This window comes from Pinus tabuliformis, chromosome 7 (genome assembly GCF_031772625.1).
Source record: "Pinus tabuliformis cultivar Carrire ecotype Pingquan chromosome 7, CPIR1, whole genome shotgun sequence".
NCBI classification, from domain to species: domain Eukaryota; kingdom Viridiplantae; phylum Streptophyta; class Pinopsida; order Pinales; family Pinaceae; genus Pinus; species Pinus tabuliformis.
Genome location: NC_142293.1, coordinates 1,486,654,101 through 1,486,668,196, shown reverse-complemented (window position 1 = coordinate 1,486,668,196; position 14,096 = coordinate 1,486,654,101).

Sequence of the window (14,096 nt, the reverse complement as noted above, 5' to 3'; positions counted from 1 at the left end):
AGCAATCTTAACGAGGCCAAAACTAACAATGATTATTTCTAAGGTGTTTTACTTGATCACAATCAAATCAAGGACTAGCTTATTGCAGAACCAAAAACTAGTCAAAACAAAATTCTAATCTTTTTGTCCTTTTTTGAAAATGGAAATCAATACTTTAAAACAAGCAATTCGAAATTTGACCCAAAACAACTCAAATGACAAGTTGCTCAAACAAGGAGACTTTACGACAGGCTCAACTTCTAAGAAGGTTGACTAACCAGAGATATCTAAGGCTGGACAACTTTCTACTATCAAAGTCACTACAAAGCCTTTCCAAAAATCAAACCCTAGGTCTAAACTTCGTTGAAAACCACTAAAACACTCAAAGCTCACAAAACTAGTTCAGGTGAGAATTCTTGACAGGGTACTAAAGGATCTGGGCAGAAAACACTAAGGAAAAACAAAATCTAAAAGTAATTTAAAGCAAAAATGGAATTTTCTTAACTTTTACAGGAAGACGCAGGCCACCCGTTGTCACAGGTGCGGCCCCGCACTGTGCAGTCGACAACAGCGCGTCCAAGGACGCACTGTGCAGCACACAGAGACTGCGTCCTTCTGGAAAAAGGAAGAAAAACTAAAGCCAACTAAATCTACAGCTAAGCCACCCAAATACTAATTCTCACAGTCAAAAACCAGAAAATAAAAATGATTTTCTCAAAGCAAAGTTCATATAAAGGAAAAGACTCTCTCATTAATGGATTCCCCAGCGGAGTCGCCAATTTGTCACACGGAATCTGTCAAGGGTGCGGACACGACTGACCTTCCTAGAAGTCTAAGACATTCTAATGACAAACAAGACAAAATGGAGTGATCTTTCTCTAAATACACCTTTTACAACATGAAAACTACAAGTGTTTAGGCTTACCTTATTCCAAAACGCTGTTGTTGAAGTCCGTTCTTGACGATCCGGATGAGCTCCTCCTTCAAGTCAATTCCTGCAACCACAAACAATCAAACAATTACCAAGCACTTGCATTTCATATAATAAAACATATATTCAACATGCAGACCAAGGAACACATGAAATAACTCATTAACACAAGCTATTGAGAAAAATAAACCAGTTTGTATTAATAACGAAACAAAGAAACTCTTACAACCTGGCCTTGGTGTTGTGCAAGTTCCTCCCAGGGTCCATCAAGGGTTTTCCTCTACTTTGACAAAGCTCACCCTCTCCCAAGTAGAATCAAGTGAAGACAATCTCTCCTCACAAAGGCTCTAATGGAAGACCTAAATCCTGCAGCATTTACCCAAAGAAAATGTATAGCTCCAACCTCCTCTCCTTTTGGCTCAATGCCTTTATTTATAGTGCTGTAAAGAGGTTATTCAGGTCCACTATCAATGGGATCATCCCCCTCTATGGGTGGGATAGCTCCCTTATTGATGGGATAAGTTCCCCCTTAATAGAGATACATGAACCAACTGGAGGCGCATCCATTTCATCAAACCGACCTCTAGAATGTTCTAGAAGTAACCACAAGTAACTTTTTCAAGATAAAACTCGCGCATTTTGCCTTTTACAGAGGGACGCACCTGTCCCTTAACATACAGAGCGTCCATGGACGCAGATTTTGTGAACATGGTCAGCGTCCCCGCAGGTAAGGCTAGAGAGAACCTGCGACCCCAGAGATAAACATAATTTTTACAAGACTTTCTCTCTTCTTTGAGTTTGAGATGGATAACAGAGGCATGAGACTTGCCTAAGAGGGTAGCATGACTGTTGATTTGAGCCATACTAACTGTAAGTAGTCAAGGTGACATTTTTTAGTGTAACAGGCACTTCCACTGTCAATCATGAGAAATGAAAACCTATTGGTATAGGAGGCTAACAGGTTCCTGATTTGTTTAACTACCAAATTCTAAAAAATAGAAATGCATTGTATTCCTAAATTTTTTGCAACTTGTAAACTAAGAATCAAAGCTTCATATTCAGTAATATTATTTGTAGATTCAAATTCTATTTTATAAGAGAAGGGAAAAATATGACCTTTCAGAGAAAGCAGAATAATTCCAACTCCATTCACTTCTTTTGAATATGCACCATATAAATACAACTTCTAGACTATATTGACTACTAGCTCCTTACTTTTAATAGCCGAATCGAGTTGCACTTTTGTGTCTTCTGCAATTTCTTGATATTCTTGTAACATGAAATAAGAAAAGTCATCCTTTTCCTGACTATAAATAGAAGAATTACTTGAACCCTCCTTTGTGATAGTATTTACAAACTTGGTCTCTTGTTACAACCTCCTTTATTCTCCACCAAAAACTAGAATAATAGCATATGTAAAATCTAATTTGAGAACTCCTCCCAATTTGGCTCCCAAGGATCTGGAGAGAAACATTCCAAAACAGGTTTGAATATATGAAACAACCACATCCATTAGAATACGCCTTGATGGATTATGAGCCAATGAAACCACCAAATCTTTAATCAATCCCACACATTTGACATTTTTTGAAACAAAAGAATAAAGATCTTTATAACGTTTTATGATTTTCAAGTTTAGTTGCTTCATAATTGAAAGTGGCATTAGATTATTAGAGGCTTCTGAATCTAACATACAATTATGAAGAATGAAATTATGCATGAGCAAAGGAATGTAAAAAGGAGGTGTAGATGAATCTTGTTCTTCCACATGGGGGCTAAACATCACCACTAGCCTTTCCTCCTGCAAATTGACTGGATCTGTTGAATGATTATCCTGTGAAATATTTATAAAATCTATCCTATGAAATATTTATAGAATCAAAGACTTTCTTTTTGTAAGTAGGGGTATTCACTAACTCAGTTAAAGGAAGTGGAACTTTATTTTTTTCTAATTCTTTTAATAAATTAAAACACTGACCCTCTTTCACGATTTTTTTTCATTATTCCTCTTCAATTAAATTTTGATTTGAGACATTATCAGAACTAACAACAAGTTGTTGAACAAATTTGTGTAACACCCTTGAGTCCTGCTTATTGTCAGAACCTTCCCCTTGTTGAACTGTGACTGTTGGGACTGTATTGATTTGTTGTTTTCCTTTATCAACTTGTTTTGGTGATTGTTGTTGATTTGTCTGATTTCTTTGTTCCTCTACACTGTCTCAAACTATTGATATCTTTCTTGGCCTAAGATCATATTTTTTATGCAACTCTTCTTGCATAAAATCTGTAAATTCTTACGGTATTCTTAAATTTCTTCATCATCGAGAGAGACCTGAAATCATGAATTTGAATTTTCACTTATGGATCATTCTCCCTTCTCCTCACACAAAGTAGAAATTTTATTTTCGTGTTTTGTAAGGGTTTCCTCCACTTCTCCCTCTGGTTCATATTTGATATACAAAGGTGGTTTTAGTTGATCTTGGTCCTTTTTATCCCTTTTCATAATTTACAGTGGTTTCCTCCTAAATTGAGGATTAAAATTTCTATTTTCCCCTTGTTGAATCTATCTTGGACGTTTTTTCTTTCTAATTTTGTTTCCACCAATTTATTGGACAAATTCCTAATGACTTCAGCCATTTCGTCAAGCTTATTTTCATGAGAATATTTAAGCAGACTAGCAGCCTTCACTTCTTCTTTTCCTTTGCTCTTATCCTCAGTTTGTTCCTATGCTTTGATTTTCCATATAGCAGTTAGAATTGCTTCAATTTCTAGTGCATTAGTCTAGATCCGGTCTACAGTAGGAGATCTCCTCTCCCTCAAGGTAAAACCTAAGTTAGATTAAAATTCCCTTGAAAACACCACCTTTGCTCATATCAGTGGTGGCTTTATTTATGTTGGAAAACTATTATACAATTTATTAAATATTTTAATGAATCCATTTACATATTCTTCCGCTTTTATTTTAATTGCATTGAATTCAATCAGAAAATAACTGTGATTGTTCTTTTCACCCTATCTTTGCATGAAAACATTGTCTAATTCCTCCAAAGGGTTAATAGAATTAGTATGAAGTTCTTTGAACCACTTCCATGCTTCTCCATCCAGTGACTGCACAAATAATCTCATCACTACATCCAAATATTCAACATTTAAACTCTAAGCAAAGGCACAAAAGGAAGCGACATGTTTCTTTGTTGTTAGTTCATCTTCCCTTGTAAACCTAGGTAACAATTTAAGATAATCTTGACGCGTAGCATTCATTGGCTAAGGAAGATTTAACGGTGTATATTTGTTTAAAAGAAAAGTTGGGATAGCCATGTCTAAATTTGGGAGGGGTACATAATAGCTTCTTACCTAGAATACAAATGATTGATTTGGGACAAAAAAAATAGGAATTGGTTGACTGATAGTAGAAACAATGATGTGAAACTGAAAAAACAACTGTTTTAATCTCTTTGATTTCTCGAAAAGAAAAGGACACTGACTCAAATGATTCTCCTTCTAATGTGGGTTCTAGAGAAATATTCTGATGAGAAGATAAGATTTCTTGAGAAAATTCAAGATTCTTCACAACTTGTTCTGAACGATAGGTCTTAAGAAATTTGAAACGTAACAAGTACTAGGAGAAGACAAAGTAGGGTTTGGAGTTACTGGAAATTTTTCTTCCCAAACTCTTCGAGAAATTAATTTCTCTGGATCAGAAAGGTTAGGAGCTTTCTGCTGTGAGGTATTAGACCTTGTGTGAGTCTTTTTAAGAGCTAGGAATATATTGTTAGTGAGATACTTATCCTAGGAATGTTCTTTTCTCAACATACAAAGAAATGACTACAAAGAAAAACCCAGGGAAAAATAACTTTGTGTCTTCATTCCCCAACAATGACGCCAAAAAATGTTGGACCTTAGAGGACAACCTCTAGATGAGGAGAGATCAGCTCCCAAGACATTTGTTAAGAGATGTGATGAAATTTTTTTTTTTGCCCCATTATATTAAAACCCCATAAATTATAGTTATAAAGATAGTTAGTCTTAGTGTTCTATGGAAAACAAAATCTTTCAAAGTATACTTTTGATGTTGAATACAATTTTAATGGTCGTATAGTGAAAAAGGATAAGGGAAAGTATTTAACAACGGGCTACTTAATGCAATTTTTTGTCTTCAAATTGAGAACAAGTATGCAATCAACATGGAATGAAACATAGAAAAGAGGAGCACATAATTAAGGTTCTTTTAAATTTAACTCATAGGAATTAGATTTTGCAAAACTTTAAAATTAAAGGCCAACAACTTCATTACTCTCTTTTATAGAAGTAAACCATAATATGAAAGATAAAAGGAAACACATATCATACTCAACAAGTGTTTGGAATCAATTTTAAATCTTTATTCAAATCCACATGAAGATTGAGAATATAAGTAGTTTATGCTTTTGAGTTCCAAAACTTGAAACCCTCACTTCTCCTTTGAATTGATTTTTATACAAATTTCAAAAAGGGAAAGTTATGGAACTGTCAACTTCCAAAATTAATAACCTCCTAAACTACTTTGGAATTACTCATTCATGCAAACATTACATTATTAAAAACACAAATACATTATTGAATAAATATTGAAAAAAAAAATTGCATGAAAGGTGGCATCTGTTCACTGACAAATCTAGGATTCTGGTGCAATTGTAGGTCTAGTTTCTACACTTGCTGTTATTGGTTACATCGATTCACTACATTTTTTCAAAATAGTTGTGTCTGAACTTGGATTCTTAAAAAACCTAGTATGTTTCCTTATGAAGTTTGTAATTTTGTTTGTATGTTGGTTTGTCAACAAAAAGGGTTCTCATTAACTATAACAACTGGAAATCTATGTGTAAATAGTTCACAATTGTTCCTCCCTTAAGATCTATCTTTCTCTTATGATTATAACTGATTTTTATCTTGGCCTCCACCAGTAAAGTCTCATATGTCTCCCAATGTAATAAATTTCCTGATTGGTCCCCACATCAAGGAATACATGCTCTAGTTCTCTTATCAAAATCAGTATTGAATTTCATTATAGCTTCCTTAACCTCTCCCAATTTCATTTCTGATGTCATCATGTATAAGTTTTTCACAATCATTTTATTTATCTCTAAAACATACTCAGTCCTGTATTTAACTCCTAGTTCCGTTAACTACTGTGAAGGTATTGAGTTAAGTAAATCAATCATTTTCTTAGTGTTGTCACTCACTGCTTTTTCAGTCAATAGTTAGTTCAGAATCCAAATATGATTGATGTTTGATGCCAAATTATTAGCCATAGAAGCTATTAGAATGATATGTGACCCTCTCTAGTGTGTAGTGCTCAAAAAGATCTTTCCGAGGGTATATAGAAGTCCAAAAATGGGTTCCTGGATCAGAAGTTAGGGCTTGTTGAAGAATCCCTCTAGAAAGCTCAAAAAACCCAAAAAATGGCTAAGTTTGAGGGGAAAATTGCATATCAGCGTCGACAAAACTAGGAGGAAAAGAACATTAGTGATTGTAGAAACTGTGATCCATCCACCGATAACCAATATCATATATCAGCGTCGACAGCTCAGGGCAACACATTTATCCGTATTGGCGGGATTTAAATCTTGAAGGTTGCGCTAGGGGGGATTGAGATACGATGTAATATCGATGGGTGGTCGATTGTGATATGATGTAATATTGACAGGTGGTCAATTGTGATATGATGTAATATCACTCAGGAGGGAGGGAATTCATTAACAAAGAAAATTGTTTTAAAAACAGGAGTTGGCTACCCGCCTTCCCTCTCCTCCACATGGAACAATCTTGCATCCCACATCCTACATCATATTAGTCCTGTAATCTAAAACTTCAAAGATCTTGTGGGGGCTGATTATGAGACAGTCTTGTACCATTAGGAGGGGTCAATTTTGAGTTACAAAGGAAATGTCTGCACCAACCAATGGATAGACCTCCCCTTCTCTCTCCTCCATGTGGCATCAATGATCAACGGGGTCGCATGTCTGAAACTATAAGAAATCGTCGATAATGCGATATGGACTAAAATTGCGAGGGAGGGCCGATTTTAAAATGCAAAGGAAACCATGGAAAAATAGGGCTCGACAGGCCTCTTTCTCTCTCCTCCAGTGGGGCCATGTGGCAGCCTCTAATTGGTCCACTAAGTTGACATGGTAGTTGATGTCAGAAATGACGTGGCAAGTAAGGAAGATGACATGGCAAGTGGAAATGTGTCACTCATTTTGGGCATTTTTAGGGGCCCTATGGGGCTTTTCTCGCATGCCACATGTCACCACTTACAGGGTAGCATGTGGCAGTGATGACATCACCCTGCAGATAAGCAATCGCAACAGTTAAGTGGTAATGTCTCAATACAATGGTGTACTGTGATTGCGATTTGTGGGAATCCCCTGATCGAAGAAATATAGAATTATGGCAGGGTCTATATCGACCTCGTGTTCGGACGATTGGCCCGTTGTAACAAAAAAGGTAAAGAGTTCCCCCTCTTCATAGTGGCAATTACGATATCTTTTGGTAGGCTAGACCCCGTGGATCGGTGATCCCGAGGACAGAGGGAAACCCCACAAGTGAAATGTAGTTGTTCAAGCGTGATATGCGGGATTTGCGATAACAAAGGAAAAGCTTCCCAGACACAAGTCTGATGGCTTTAGCGCCTGAGGGCTAAGTCCCTAGTTCTAGCCCCCCGGTCATATACAAAAATTTATAAAATGGGTTGTAATAAGGGGGATAAAGGGGGAATTAAAAGCATCATCTTTTTTTTTTTTTTTAGTGTTTAAAGACCTACGACCATGGTGCTCTAATGGTGTCCTGCAGCAATTTAAATGGGTAGATGGGCTAGCAACTGTAATAGTTAATGGAGAATGGCACAGTTGTAGAATAGTAGAAGGGGGACTTAGGAGGAATTAATGGCCCGACATGGTGCCGCATACCTCTACACAAAAAAGGGCTCATCCTGTAACATGCCTTCATAAGTCGGCGTCAAAAGCAATCAAATGAAAGTTGACAGAAGTAGTTCGATGCAGTAGTAAACCTCCTCAACAACAGAGGGAATAATGACAACAGCAGGGATGTGGCTCCACCCAAGGCAACCACTGAAGTAACAAGGGGACACCTCCTCCTTCCACTCTCGACTCTCTTTCTCTGATCATTTATTTTTGTATTTTTCTAAGAAAGGGATTCAATCCCTGTTGTAATATTAGGTAGGTGGTAGCAGAGCCTGACAGAGCTGAGACAACTAGTCTAGCATGATAGCTGGGGCGTCAGGCTCAAATATTTTCAATGTAATTCAAAGCTCTCCCACTCTTGTTATAAATAGGAGGATGAAACATAATACAAAGGTTCCGGATTCTCAGACCCACAAGGGATAAACTCTGTGTTGCCATTTTGATTCAATATGCTTTTATGGGACTTTATGGATATCATTGTTGAGTGTATGGACTGGTTATTGGTCCCTTTCGGATAAATTGCATTTCCCTATTGATTCCCAGCATGATTAATGTGCAACAAGTTCCTCTTGGTAATCTCATTTCACCTATGTTTTTATTTTTTGAAATGGTGTAATGAACGTAGTTGGTTCCCCTTCAATCTATGGATTTATCATAACTGCTTTGGTAGAGAATGATACCCATGTTATGTTTGATCTGAAACCTTCTTTTGCTCCTCTATTTCCATTATCTCATTGGAAAACCATGGTTTAGGATTTTTTCTTTCTTACAACCCTATCCATTGAATTCCCCCCTTTTGTTGGAACATTGTTGTCTAGAATTTTGTTTGTTATAGCCTTATGCATCTATTTCTCTCCCTCCTTTCCTCCTCTCCACCATCAATACAACTTCAGTTTAAGCTCTCTCATTTTCATGTGTCAGCCACCAAAAGGAGAAGTCATTTCTCTTTAAGATTACCCAAATATCCCCCAGCATTTGGATCCATGAGTTGGCTTGAATCTTCCTCTTTGAAAGCTTATTTAACCGAGCCCCTCATACATTTTCATGTGACAATAGGAGAGTTTCAACCCCCTCACATACACGCTCACATATAACCTTACAAGCACTCCTCTATTTAATATGTCCTAGGCATTGGTCTACAATCAACCCAATGGATGTCTCTAGGGAGCTTTCCTTGTCTCCTATTGCACTTGTGTTGTGGGTGCAAGATTTAGCGACACCATCTTTCTAGCATCATTTCCAAGGAATGGATTAGAATATTTTTCCCTGGGTACAATAAAACATTTCATTTCCTCTCTTAAGTGAGCATAGGAAGTGTGGGTTCCATTGTCAATTTTATGGTAAACATCCTTGTAACTTCACTATCCAAATATCTATTTGATCATCCTATCTTTCAAATAGCCCCATACTCTCTCTAATGCTGCAGCAGCTGAAAACTTTCCCTACCTTTGAACCTGTAATCACTCATATAGGAAGGTTTTCGAGATGACCATTCCTGCATTCCTAGAAAACAAATTTGCCCCAATGGATTTCTCTTCTATTGTTGGTTATCCCAATCATGTCCCTGCATTTCATGAATGGAATACCTATTTGCCTAGATTCGGTGGAAGCACAACTAGAAGGCCTAACTAGAACCTCAACGAATTTCATGAATGCATGGAAAAACATGGCATTTTCCTTGAAGATGTACAAATGAAATTGTTCATGTATTCTTTAGAGGAGGGTGTTAGAGTGTGGTACAGAACAATACCTCATAGTAGTTTATCTTCCCTGAGATGTTTTCATATAGCATTCAATCACTATTGTAAAGAATTATATCGACCGAATGCTTTATTTGAAGATTGTTGTGTGCATTTTAACACTGAAGACATTCCCGAGGTCGCAGAAACGATGAAAGATGTTTGTGGAGCTCCACTCCAAGAAAACATCCACTCGCATCAAGAACCATCACCTAGTGAGCTAGAAAGTGAAGAAGGAAATATCATTGAGCTTCCTACAAAGCCTCAGGGGTCTGATTCGGCCGAATGCATGGGTCCCCTTATGATGAATATGAATTTGGTGAATATTCAAGTGATGTAGAGCCACAATGCTTCCAGTCAAGGGAAGTTGCGCAAGATGAGGAAGCCCATCATGAAGTCAACAAAGAGCCTCCAATTTGCAATGCTCATCCTTCTTGTGAAGAACAAGATTGAGCCCTCCCCTCTAATTTGTGATTAATATTATTCATAGGAGGGAGAGATGGTCGCTGAGGTCCAGAAGGAGCCGTTTACCAACAAGTGGGGAGAAATATCTCAGCAACAATAAGCTTTTCCAGAAAAATCTAAAGCTGTGGAGTCAAGATGTATTTGTGGCTGCCCTGCCCAAGAGGATATTGGTTAGTAGATTGTTCATGAAAAAAGAGGCAGCTACAAATATTCATTCTCTATTCCATGACCCTGTGGCTACGTACATGAGCCTATTCTTATGTCAGTAATAAAGGTTATTTTTAGAGCATGTATCAGGATCCTTGTTTGAATATTTTTATGGTGCAGGCCTGTTTTAATTTCTCTTTTTCAGTGGTATGAAGGCATGCAGTCTAGTAATTTTATGTTGACTTGGCTCCATCGTAGAGTTGAACATACTTAGATGAATTAGATACTGTGCAAAATTAGGATTGTACACAAATAAGCTCACCAACTCAGCATTTACTTTTCAGTTGTTAGAATTTTTATTTTCTACATTCTAGATTCTGGAGGAAACTTCCTTGGAGATTTTGTTGATTACAAAGTTCATATATTACTGAATCCATGCCCAATGGTGAAGGATACTAGTGTGTAAGTTCTCAGCACCTCTCCAGCATGGCACCGTCCCCAGTAGCAACAAATGTTGTCACTCACTACTTTTCCAGTCATTAGTGACTTCAGAAGCCAAATAAGAGTGATGTTTGATGCCAAATTGTGACCCACAAAAGCTATCATAATGATATGGGACACAATCCAATGCATATATCTCATAAAGATATTTCTGGCAGTATATAGAAGTCTGAAAAAGGGTTCCTGGATCAGAGGTTAGGGCATCTTGAAGAATCCCTCCAAAAAGCTCAGAAAACCCAAAAAATGGCTAAGTTTGAGGGAAAAATTGCATATCAGTGTTGGTGAGACCAAGAGGCAAAGAAAATATGCGATTATAGAAATTGTGATCTCTCGATATCATATATCAGCATCGGCGGGTCAAGGAAACACGTTTATCTATATCGGCAGGATTTAAGTTCTGAAAAATACAATAGGAGGCCAATTGCGATATGATGTAATATCATCGGGGGGCCAATTGTGATATGATGTAATATCACTGGGGCGTTGGGAAATTCATTAACAAAGAAAATGGTTAACAAAATAGGAGCAAGTTGCCCCCCTTCCCTCTCCTCCACGTGGCATAATCCTTCATCCTACATCTCGCATCACAGAATCCACAATCTTGCATCCTGGCACCAATTGTGATACCATGTTGCACCGCTGAGAGGGGTTGATTTCGAGTTACAAAGGAAATGGCTACACCAAGTAAGGGCCCAACCTCCCCTACTTTCTACTCCATGTGGCATTGACGATCAACAAATTAGCGGCATCATAGGTCTAAAACTATAATAAATCGACAAGGAGGCCCAATTTTTAAATACAAAGGAGAACATGGAAAAACAGGGCTTGGCAAGCCTCTTTATCTCTCCTCTAGGGGGCCATGTGGAAGCCTCTCATTGTGCCACCAAACTGTCATGGCAGCTGATGTCAGCAATGACGTGGCAAATATGCAATATGACGTGGCAGGTGGAAATGTGTCCCCTATTTTGGGCATTTTTAGGGGTCCTATTGGGCTATTTCCAGGTGGCCCGTGTCACCACTTATAGGGTGACCTGTGGGTGTCATGACATCACCGCACATATTGGCAATCACAGCAGTTAAGGGGTAAAGGCTTAAGACAATGGTGTAGTGAGATTGCAATTTGCAGGAACTCCCTTTCAGATACGATATAAAATTATGGTAGGGTCTATATGGACCTCACGTCTAGACCATTGGGCTACATATTCATGGCCTACTCTTTGAGATCTTTGAAATGAGGTATTATGATAGTGAAACGGAGATCGTATTCCAAGGTTATGACCCCGAGAAATTGATGTACCAATTTACCCAAACGAGGCCCATAATTTTGGCGCTTCATCTCCTAAGGTTAGTTTTATAGATGTTTAGGATTTTCCATTGTTTCTGAATAATCAATAGGCCTTGGACCCTCATTGAAACATAGTCCAGAGGCATGTAGTCGCCACATCACTTCTCAGAGATAAGCTACCATCACCCAATCTAGCATTATTTCCATTCTGTTTTTAAGCATATTTTAGTATTTGATATTAATGAAATGAAGTTTTATTTTTGATGCATCTTTATATTTATGGTTATATCTATAAATTTTTTACATTCCTCTTAAAATTCATATCAATGGTATCATAGTTAGGTTACGATTCAATGGGAATGAGGGTTTGATTCATATTTCAGTTTCAAATTTCTACATCAATATTCAAAAAACTTTAGGCATGTGCTACATCCTCCACAAAGTAGTTTCTTGGACAAAGCAAGAAGAAATTTTTGTTTTTTCTTAATTTGTCGGGAATGTTTTTGGGTGGAAAATTTGGAGATGATATCTGAAAATTTTGGTGAAAATTTTACAAAGACAAAGAAGAGATTTGAATTCCTTGTGAAAAAAATACCCAAATTCAAAAAAACAAATTGGCCGAATCAGAGTCCGAATGAGGGAGATATCACTGATTTAAGATCAGCTATGCTGTAGAATTTTTTCTAATGACAATTCATGTATGACTACTCTCCTATCAATTTTTTTAGTTCTTCTGTAGAATTTCAGAAACATGATAATAGATCTTAGCTCCACTAGAAAATTCACCCAATTAAAAAAAAAAACATTAGTCAAAACGGAGTTTGAATGAGGGAGATATCGCTGATTTAAAATTAGCTTCTTTTTTTTCAGAACTTTCATGATGACGGAATAGTTGCACCGTGAATTTGAGTCTCCAGAGTGTCACTGTAGGGATTTCAAACACATGGGAAGATGCATAATGGTAATTTTGTTTCCAAAAATAGGTTATAATAAATATTCTGAGTTATATTGACCGAGTTATGTCCATTTGAAATCTGGAATAGGATTTGAAGCGGGCTCCCTTTGAAGATGTGCCCTTCCACCTCGCTTTAGTATGCCCCTATTTCACATTCATCAGTTTCAGCATAGTAGCATCTGGCTTGGGTTCTTTGGAGACATTCCCTCCCACCCGAGGCTATGTAGGCACCTGCTACTTCATTAATAGTCAGCATCACGGTTATGGTCAACCACACAAAATCATTGTCATTGAAGTACATTTACTAGGGTGCACATTTTTAATATCATAGTTGATCTAAGCATTATAGGGTATCTCTATCTTCAGATCTTCGTTTGTCATCATTATGGGTCATCGACAAACCAACACCTTATCGAAGTCTATTCACTAGGTCAGACACTGTCAACATCATAGTTGGTCACAAGCATTACAGGGTTTCTCTATCATCGATTCTTTTTTCATCATGGTTATGGGTTGACCACTCAAAACCTTTATCTTCAGTGACTCTTCATATTCAACAAAGGTTTCTCAGGAGGGAACTTCATGCAATGGGGATTATTGCTCCTTAAGGAGGGAGGAATGATCCAAATGGAAAATGGCATTCATCCATGGTATTCATCCACCCATGGAATTTACTCATGGTATTGTAAGTGGCATCCACCCATGGTATTCATCAACCCATGGTATTTATCCACCCATTGAATTAACCAATGGTATTCTAAGTGGCTTCCATCCATGGTGTTGTATGTGAAATCAACCCATGGTATTCATTTAGCCATGGTCTTTACCCACCCATGGAATTTACCTATGGTATTGTAACCAAAAAAGGCTATGAGTAACAAGTCAAATTTTGTAGAAAGACAGATTGTCCACCATAATGTAGCATTTACATTTATTATGTGTTTTAATAATAAAAAATGTTTCTTTGTGGTTTTCTTTACTATGTGTTCTCTCCTTTTCTTTATGGCATTGAAATGTTTCAGATCTTTCCCACCCTCTCCCCAAGGTCAATTTCAATTTTTTGTAAGATCTTTAGAGCCTCCCCCAACATCTAGATCATATATAGTTAAATATTCCAGAAGGATATTTTTTT